The sequence below is a fragment of the Protobothrops mucrosquamatus genome, unplaced genomic scaffold (assembly GCF_001527695.2).
Source record: "Protobothrops mucrosquamatus isolate PMUCROS unplaced genomic scaffold, P.Mucros_1.0 scaffold605, whole genome shotgun sequence".
Taxonomy (NCBI): Eukaryota; Metazoa; Chordata; class Lepidosauria; order Squamata; family Viperidae; genus Protobothrops; species Protobothrops mucrosquamatus.
In genome coordinates, this window is record NW_015386903.1 from 261,355 (window position 1) to 271,192 (window position 9,838).

A 9,838-nucleotide genomic window follows, 5' to 3' on the forward strand; every position below is an offset into this window, starting at 1 on the left:
CACAACAGCACACATTAAAAATGAAATCTAGTTGCTTGCACTCAGAGTGTACACATACCTAACACACATTTAAAACATTACTATATACAACATATGTATAAGGCAGGGGTAGGCAACCTTGGCTCTTTTTATGAGTCGTGGACTTCAACTCCCAGAATTCCTGAGCCAGCATGGAATTCTGGGAGTTGAAGTCCACGAGTCATAAAAGAGCCAAGGTTGCCTACCCCGGGTATTGTTGTTGTTGTGGTAAATACGAACCCGACTTAAAGCGATTTGGAGGAAGCCCAGCAAAGCGAAAGCGACTCCAGGCAACAGCGAAAAAGCAAGATTTGGGAGACAGAAAGGCGACAGCAGACCGGGGCAATGTGGAAGGGACACACACAAACACACCCCCAATGTCCCAGGAATGGCGACGGGATCCTGGACCGTTGGGGGAACGGTGATTTCCACTTGCACCGGCCCTCCCACCCATTCAGTTGCGCCCCTTGCAACCTCTCCGCCGTTCTGCAAGCTCACCCGCCGGGCTGCGCGCATCGCCGAGACTTCCTCGGGCGCAAGCAATACGGCGCCCGGCCCTGATCCATGCGGACGGCGGCTCCGCAGCCCCCAGGCCGCCCCGTCCCCTTCGCACGACGGAGAGGCCTGGTTGTCTTCGTCACCGCCGGGGCTCCTCCTCCCGACGAAGCCAGCCGCTCTCGGGAAGAGAAGGCAAGGCAAGGCGGCCGCGGGCGGAGCCTTTGCGCGCCTCGTCCCTGCAACGGAAACCCAGGCGCGAAAGGGGAACCCAGGCGCACGGAGCCCGCTTGTTCAACGGCCGCCGACGTTGCTTGGAGAAGGCGAGCTCCCGCCTGCCTCTTGCAAGCTTAACACGCGGGCAGATTTTAGTCCCCATTCAAAGGTTGGGGGCGCGCCAGGATCGGAAGCCAGTTGGCGCGGTTGGAGTGACCAGGCGCCAACGCCAGTTAACGCTCAGCCTGCAGTGTAGACCGGTGCTTCCCAAATCTACCCAAAATTGGGTTAAAATTGTTTTTTTTTGGGGGGGGGGGGTCAGGAGGTAAGGGCCCACGAACCTATTAAAACAATCACAACGGGAATGTTTAAATAAAGACATTCTGATGCAATCAGCGGTGTGGGGTAATGTTAAAAAAAAAAAAGTTGGGAAGCACTCGCCATGCTGGTTGGGGAAACTGGGAGTTGACGTCCAAATATCTTCAAGTTGCCCAGGTTGAGAAGCCCTGGTTTAGAGACTCTAGAGCCGTGGTGGCGAACCTATGGCACGCGTGCCAGAGGTGGCACGCAGAGCCCTCTCTATGGGCACGCACGCCATTGCCCCAGTCCTAGGCCTTCAGCTTTATAAAACTTTTTCGCTTTAGGTCTCCGCCGCCGTGTGCAAAAAAAAAAAAAAGTTCAATCAATCAGTCAATTTCAACTTCTCGCGGAAAAAAAAAGATCTTGCAAAGTTGGAATTGATTGATTGAACTTTTTAGGCCCACCCAGTCTGCCGTTACCACCGAAGCCATGCCCACTCAATGGGCCATGCCCACCTGGCACCCGACAATACATAAGCGGGTTTTGGGTTGCAGTTGCCTCAAATGGGTGAATGTACAGAATACATCCAAAATCTGAGAACCACAACACCTATGGAACTGAAATTTGGCAAATTTTATAAAACATTTTGCTGATTTAAAACTGATCATAAAGCATTTTATCAGATAATACAAAACGTCACAAAACATTTCCTAATGGTCAACTCCTGATGTCAAGGCAGGTAAATCTCTGAATATTTCCCTGAGTTTTTAAGAACTTTTCACGTACATTAGAAGTTCTGCCATTGTTGAAGGCATTCAGCAATCTGGTAGGAAAATATGACCTAGTGGGTCATGGGGTACTTGTGTCTAAACCCAGCCATTGTAGCATGTAATAAACCACAATGGATCATAGTTGGTTTCATCTTATTGAACAATGGAAACACATCCACTGTTGTTTGGAAACCATGGCTTATGATTTTGCAAAGCTAGATGTTGCTGTTAAATGATGGCATAACCTGATGTGGAAATTTAGTAGCTGAAAGAGCATCTGGCATGTCTTGAAAAATAAACTTTTTATTACAAGCAATATAGTGTTGTACTGAATTTTATTGAGACCGCTTTGGGCGGGGGGGGGGCAGGTGAGGAGGCCTTTTGGCACCCAACCGTAATCCATCATAATTCAGGGCTCGGCCATCATGCTGAGTTACCCAATGGGATGCAAAGGCGACTGTTACCAAATCAGGTATCAGCTGCTAAAATTGTATTAAGAGTTTACCCTCGCAGGATGGCCCTGTGAACTGATGTGAGTAATTGAAGCTGGCAGGATGTGTATTGTGTACAGCAAGGTGCAAATCTATTAACTGAAGAGCTGGAGGCAAGGAGACATGAGGGTCACGTTTATGCCTTTCAATAAAATTGGTTCGTCGGAAAAGGTGCTATGAAACTCCCCTGGATTTTCACCAGCCTAAATTAATACAGTTCACCCCTACAGGTCAGGTTTGTAGAAATATCAGTCACTCTGGATTAATGGTTGTCCATATTTGTTTTCTCACCCCCAGAGGTCTCTAGAATGGGGGAAGTACAGCATATACATTTTAGTTTCTCTGCTTTTCACTCTTCAAAAACCACATCTTTTCACCCTCAGGGCAAAATCAGAGAATAGATAGTTTAACAGAACTATGAAATTATAGAATAAACGGTTCCCAAAATAAATACAGAAACATTCTAGTATTTTCCTTTCCCAAAATACTAGAACCAGAAAGAATCGGGAACTGACAAAAGGGTTGGTGTGGGTTTTTTGCACAACATATACCAGTTTGATCTAGTAGGTAAGGCGCAAGGCTAGGAACTGGGAGACCATGAGTTCTAGTCCTGCCTTAGCAGTGAAAGCCAGCTGAGCAACCTTGGACTGGTCCCTCTCTCAGCCCAACTCAAAGGATAGTTGTGGAGAAAATAAGAGGAGGAAGGATATTAGATATGTTCACTGCCTTGAGTTGTTCATAAAATAATGAAGGATGGATATAAATAAAAAAAGTATTGCTTCCCCTGGAATGAGTTGCTGGCTACCAATTGGAGACATTTATGGAAGTCATGGCCATCAATGGTCCTTCATCTTGATGGCAGCCTCTGAAAGTTATCTGCTGGGAGATCTTGGGCTTCCTAGTGCAGTTGGTTGGCCATTGTGAGAACAGACTGCTGGGATAGATTGGCCAAGGATTCAATGCTATGTTTTTATGTGGAGAATCTAAAGCGTCTACTTTTTTAGTTGCGAAGTTGTGTCCGACCCATCGTGACCCCATGGACAACGTTCCTCCAGGCCTTCCTGTCCTCTACCATCTTCTGGAGTCCATTTAAGCTCATGCCTACTGCTTCAGTGACTCCATCCAGCCACCTCATTCTCTGTCGTCCCCTTCTTCTCTTGCCCTCCATCTTTCCCAGCATTAGGCCCTTCTCCAGTGAGTCCTTCCTTCTCATTAGGTGGCCAAAGTACTTGAGTTTCAACTTCAGGATCTGGCCTTCTAAAGAGCAGTCGGGGTTGATCTCCTCTAGGACTGACTGGTTTGATCGCCTTGCAGTCCAGGGGACTCGCAGGAGTCTTCTCCAGCACCACAGTTCAAAGGCATCAATTGTTTGGCGCTCAGCCTTTCTTATGGTCCAACTTTCACAGCCATACATTGCAACTGGGAAAACCACGGCCTTGACTATACATACTTCTGTTGGCAGGGGGATGTCTCTGCTTTTTAGCATGCTTTGATGTAAAGGGCCCACAGTCTCACTGTGAGCCTCCCATTCAGACATACACACATTTTTGCATTCATCGGTCTTCTGAATTTCCACTACCTGAAAGAAATTGTTTCACCTTCCTGCATATCAAGATCTAATTTGGTGCTCTGATGCACATGGTATGCACTCAGAACGACATCAGGGGAAGAACTTTTTAGCTGTTGCACATGTCTGCTAAGTTGCTGATTAAGAGCAGACAGAACATCTGGCAGGAGAGAAGATGCAAGCGTGCTCGACACCGGCCTGGTGACATGAGATAGCCACTGGGTTTTCTGCAATTCACATTCTTGGCAGAAGTGATAAGACCTTGGACAAGTTGCCAAAGAGGGGCTGTCTTCCATGTTTACACCCAGCTCCGTTGTTAAAAATGTATCGAGCAATAAAAACCCATCAGCCTGGTCAGAAGACGATGTTACTGGCTAAACATGAAAAACTGGACTGCCTTTCCTGAATTCTGCAGGCATAAAATGGACATATGAGAAAAACTTAACAATCCAGATCCAGCCACAAAAACCAGCTACTTGGAACATAATAATTCCCAATCACTGTGAAACCACAAATATAGCAGAACCATTATTTGTGCTCTTTTGCCATCACAAATCATGGCATTTCGGTGGCAGTTAGATTACTGCAACATCACAGTTCATTGGCTGGTCTTGGGACCTCAATCTGCCTCCAGAATCTAATTCAGCTAGTAACCTAATATCAACTCAGCCCTGTTGACAGAAGAGGCTTCTTTGTCATATAACAGAGCTGCAGGAGAGTTTAGGAAGAGCAGTTTAAGTTATGAAGCAGATTCAGAACCCAGGATCCTCAAGATGCCTTGGTAAAGCCACACTTGGAATACTGCATCCAGTTTTTGTCACCACGATGTAAAAAAGATGCTGAGACTCTAGAAAGAGTACAGAGAAGAGCAACAAAGATGATTAGGGGACTGGAGGCTAAAACATATAAGGAATGGTTGCTGGAATTGGGTAGGTCCAGTTTAACGAAGAGAAGGACGAGAGGGGACATGAAAGCAGTGTTCAAATATCTCAGGGGCTGCCCCAAAGAAGAGGGAGTCAAGCTATTCTCCAAAGGACCTGAAGGCAGGACAAGGAGCAACAGATGGAAACTAATCAAGGAGAGAAGCAACCTAGAACTGAGGAGAAACTTCCTGACAGTTAGAACAATTGACCAGTGGAACAACCTGCCTCCAGAAGCGGTGAATGCTCCAACACTGGAAGTTTTTAAGAAAAGACTGGACAGCCATTTGTCCAAAATGGTGTAGGGTTTCCTGCCTGAGCAGGGGGTTGGACTCGATGACCTCCAAGGTCCCTTCCAACTTTATTACTATTATTATTATTATTATTATTATTATTATTATTATTATTATTATTATTATTATTATTATTATTATTATTATTATTTATTATAAAGGGAAATGGCCAGGAGCCATCAGACAAAATGACTAGAACTTCAGCCCAGCTACCTGTGCAGTGGCTTTTAACTGAGGCACACATTGTCTTTCAATCCTCTAGTTAATCTGTGTACAGAGAAAATAAGGGGGTGATTTGTTTTTCTCAAAGTTCTCCAATAAAAGGAGAATTTCCCCATGAAGAAAGTTGCTCTTCAGAAACAGTACCGGGCCATGCCATGCCAGGCACCAGGAAAAATGCCTGGTGAAAAATGCCTCTGAAAATGTTGCCCACAAAAATTATTACTATTATTAAATGTATATGCAGGGACTGATCCCTGTTGTCACCAAGAGTCAGGACTGATTAAAGCAGAGGGGTCCCCAACCTTTCGGGCACCAGGGACCGGTTCCGTGGAGAGAGGTTTTTCCGCGGACCGGAAGGTGCATGGTTTTGTGTACTGCCTGCATCCTGCGGATGGGCTTTGCTTGTTTGTGTGGACCAGTTCCTGGCATGTTGCGGCCAGGTACCGGTCCACAGACCGGAGGTTGGGGACCCCTGGATTAAAGCATGGATGTAATAAAAGACAACTGAGGAACATTGGAAATGCCAAATTGCCTTTTCAAAGCATAGACAGAAAAAAAATTACAGGTTACTTTTTGCATCTACTCTATCAGCTGGACCAGCTGGCCATAAATCCTGCAGGGAATAGACCAAAATGTTCTCATTTATGTTGAATGACTGGCGTGGTCTACGCCTTCTGAACAGTAAAAGCCTCCTTCAGAAGGCAATCCTTACAAAAGGAAGGTTAAGCCAGCCAGGGACACCTAAAGAAGCTGCTGCAGAGCCAAACTAGTAGAGGCCTCCCACATGTTAAAAAAAATCTGGGATTTCTGAATGAGCAAAGCGTGCCAGAGAGGGTCAGACCTCCTTTAAAAGATGACCAGCCATAGCCTTCTTCTTAAATAGCTTGCTGGGCATTGTCAGGAGCAATTTATAAAGGAAGTGATGGGGTGCAGAAATAGCGCTACATGAATTTATGTGTGATCAAGAAATATTGGGCAGACATTTTTCCCCCCCTCTCTCGCATTTATCTGTATATCACCTTTATTATTTTTACAAACTTGTATCCTGCCATTATTATTTTTACAAATCACTCAAGGTGGCAAACAGATTCAACACGCCTTCTTCCTCCTCCCGTTTTCCCACCAACGACAAATCTCTGAGGTGGGTTGGGCTGAGAGTGAGTGACTGGCTCAAAGTCACCCAGACGAATTTCATGGCTAAGGCAGGACTAGATTTCACAAATCTCCTGATTTCTAGCCTGCTGCATAAATCCAGCAGGATTTATGCTCACCCGTTAGATCAGTTAGCAGTAAAATTCAGCTCAAATAATTCGAAAGATTTGTTCAAACAAATTAGTGCTACAAGGTGTCACTTGCTTACTAATCTTCAAAATAATTTATTATCTTGGCAAGTAGTTTCAAAGGTTAAGTGCTATATATCACTGCATATCAGTTGCTGAGGATAGAAATAGAGGAGAATGTATGTTTAATAGCATGCTTGTAGGCTTTCTAGAAGCACCATGTTAGTCTCTGCAGGAAACAGGCTTCATTCAAAATAGCTTGTCCTACATTCATAAAGAATAAAGATAAAAAAATGGCAAAATTCTTTGTACACTGACCAAATTGATACATAACATTCACACTATTGTTACCAGTTCCTGCAAATTTTAATCCAAGCTCAAAGGTTCCTTTAAAGTATTTTTCAGATCTATAAAAATAAAGCATAAGGCTGCAACCCTCGCGCCCCCCCCAAAAAAAATTTAAAAGGTTGTTTCTAATCTTTATGCGTTAGAAAAACTGAGCAAATAAAAATAAATTCTAAAGCCTTTGATCCACAACAAATAAAGAAATAGCATCAAGGAAAAAAAATTCAGACATTAAATATCATGGCACAAAAAAAAAACAACCATGGAGTTTGGGAATTCTGGGAGTTGAATGACACCTATTTTGAAGTTGCCAAGGCTGAGAAACACTGTGGGTTTAGGCAAACATGTATGAGCTTCTACATGTATTACTTTGAGCTGTAAAGTGCTACAATTTTTAATTGCCCTGCCTACCATATCCTTTTTAAGAAACAGTGGGCAAAACAAAATCTAAAGGGGGGGGGGAGTTCTGAATGGTCTGTTAACCCAGAATTACTTCAAGAATAATATAGTTAAAACAGGGAAACGGAACTGTTTTTAAGATCACTTCTATTTTTAGAAGTGGGGGTAGGGCAACCTCTAACCGTGATTTAATTTAAGTAACTCAGTCCTACAAAATTCAGGTTTTCCCTGGTAACCATTATAAGTTGCAGGAAACTTTTAAAAAAGCTCCAGGGCTTTTGACAGGCTTCACCGTTTAGTCTAAACTCTAAAGGAAGCTAAAAGTGGGTCATTTGGGAAGACAGAACTATCCAGCCCTTTAATAGATTTGCTCAATTAAAAAAAAAAATTCGGTAAGTGGCCTTTAATTAAATCCTCACAAGTAGCTCTATTCTTACCTGATATTTAATTACAAACATGCAAAAAAAAACCAGTGTAAATTATTTTGTTAGTTTTTAGGGACAATTCCAGTTCAAAATAGAAAGAAGATTTACATCCATTTCCTCCCAGGCATTTCTACTGTCTGAATGTGTTGGGGCAGTTACAGAGACTAAGATAGCACAGTCATCTTTCCATGGCCACCGATGCGCTGGCCAATGTTTGTGAACCTTTAAAAATGGGTGGATTTCAACTCCCAGAATTCCCCAGCCAGGAATTCTGGGAGTTGGAAGTCCACAAGTCTTAAAAGTTGCCAAGGTTGGAGACCCCTGGACTGAGGGCGTTTTAGACCCAGATAGGATGGTATGCATGAGTTGTGTTTGCATGATATATGCTTCACAGTGTTGTTGTTGTTAGTTGCGAAGTCGTGTCCGACCCATCGCGACCCCATGGACAACGTTCCTCCAGGTCTTCCTGTCCTCTATCATCTTCTGGAGTCCATTTAAGCTCATGCCTACTGCTTCAGTGACTCCATCCAGCCACCTCCTTCTCTGTCGTCCCCTTCTTCTCTTGCCCTCCATCTTTCCCAGCATCAGGCCCTTCTCCAGTGAGTCCTTCCTTCTCATTAGGTGGCCAAAGTACTTGAGTTTCAACTTCAGGATCTGGCCTTCTAAAGAGCAGTCAGGGTTGATCTCCTCTAGGACTGACCGGTTTGATCGCCTGGCAGTCCAGGGGACTCGCAGCAGTCTTCTCCAGCACCAGAGTTCAAAGGCCTCCATTCTTTGGCGCTCAGCCTTTCTTATGGTCCAATGCTTCACAGTATGAACCACTATTTAACTCAGGAGTAGTCAACCTTGGCTCTTTTATGACTCGTGGACTTCAATTCCCAGAATTCCTGAGCCAGCTTAGCTGGCTCAGGAATTCTGGGAGTTGAAGTCCACGAGTCATAAAAGAGCCAAGGTTGACTACCCCTGATTTAACTCAATAGCTACCCAGGGGATACGGAGCGGCCAAATAACGGGATTGCACTGCCTCTCCTGTGGACCCCCAGCCTCGGTATATGGTTTGGGGGATCAAAACTTTCCCTGTGTCCAACCAATGAATCCAAGGGCCCCTCACCCTCTGATGCACCCCTTAAAAGGCAGCCCAGCCCCGTTTGTCCCCCCTCCTCCTTTCCGGGTTGTCCTCTGCCGCTCTCTTGACCCCATCTCTGCCTTGGCTCGCTGGCGTAGGGTTGCCAGGTCTGCTTCCAAAAAATAGCGGACAAGCGGGGGGGGGGGTGTTAAGTAGTAAAAAAAGTAGACTGTACAGCTTTAGATTAGGTACCATTTCATCATAAAGCTTTTGAATTAAAAAAAAAATGTCCACTATTTTGTGAAAAAAAAAATAGTGAACATAATGTGAAAAAAGTGGACTGTCCACTCAAATAGTGGACACCTGGCAACCCTACAAGTTGCCGGCCCTGGGCTTGGACAGAAGCCGAGGGCTTCAGCCTGGATGCCCGAAGACCTCGCTTGCTTTGGCTTCGCCTTCCCCGCCAGCCTTTGAAAACGAGCAAGGGGGCTTACAGACGCCCCCCCTGCCCCAAAGGGGGGGGGGGAAGAGAGAGTAAATCGCCTCCTTCTTAGCACGACGACGACTCCAAAGGCTCAGGTAAGCCCCCCCCCCCGTTTTCCCCCCCCCTCTCTGCCCAGGGATGGAGCCAAGCGAGCCCGGCGCGGCGCTGAAGGGTCCCCCCCTCGCCTTCCCTTTGATCTCACGCCGCGGGATACACCTTGGACCACTCGGAGGCCGGTTACCTAGACGACGTTGTCAGCATCCTTTCCATCCGAACGCCGCGGAGCTTCTGACCCCGCCCTGCTCGGCCCGCCTTAGCCAATGGCGCGGGCCCGCTCCGACTGCTGGGGTGACGTCATCGACGGTGAGTTTCTCCCCCCCTCCCCTCCCCTCCCTCCCGCCTCCTTCCTCCCCCCCCTCCTGCTGCCTGTCCCCGTTCGGCGGCGGCGGCGGCGGCGGAGCAGCAGCAGCAGCAGCAGCAATAATAGCCCGAGGAAGCGGCGGGGGCGGCGGGGGCGGCCGAGGCAACCCGGCCCGGCCGGCGCAGC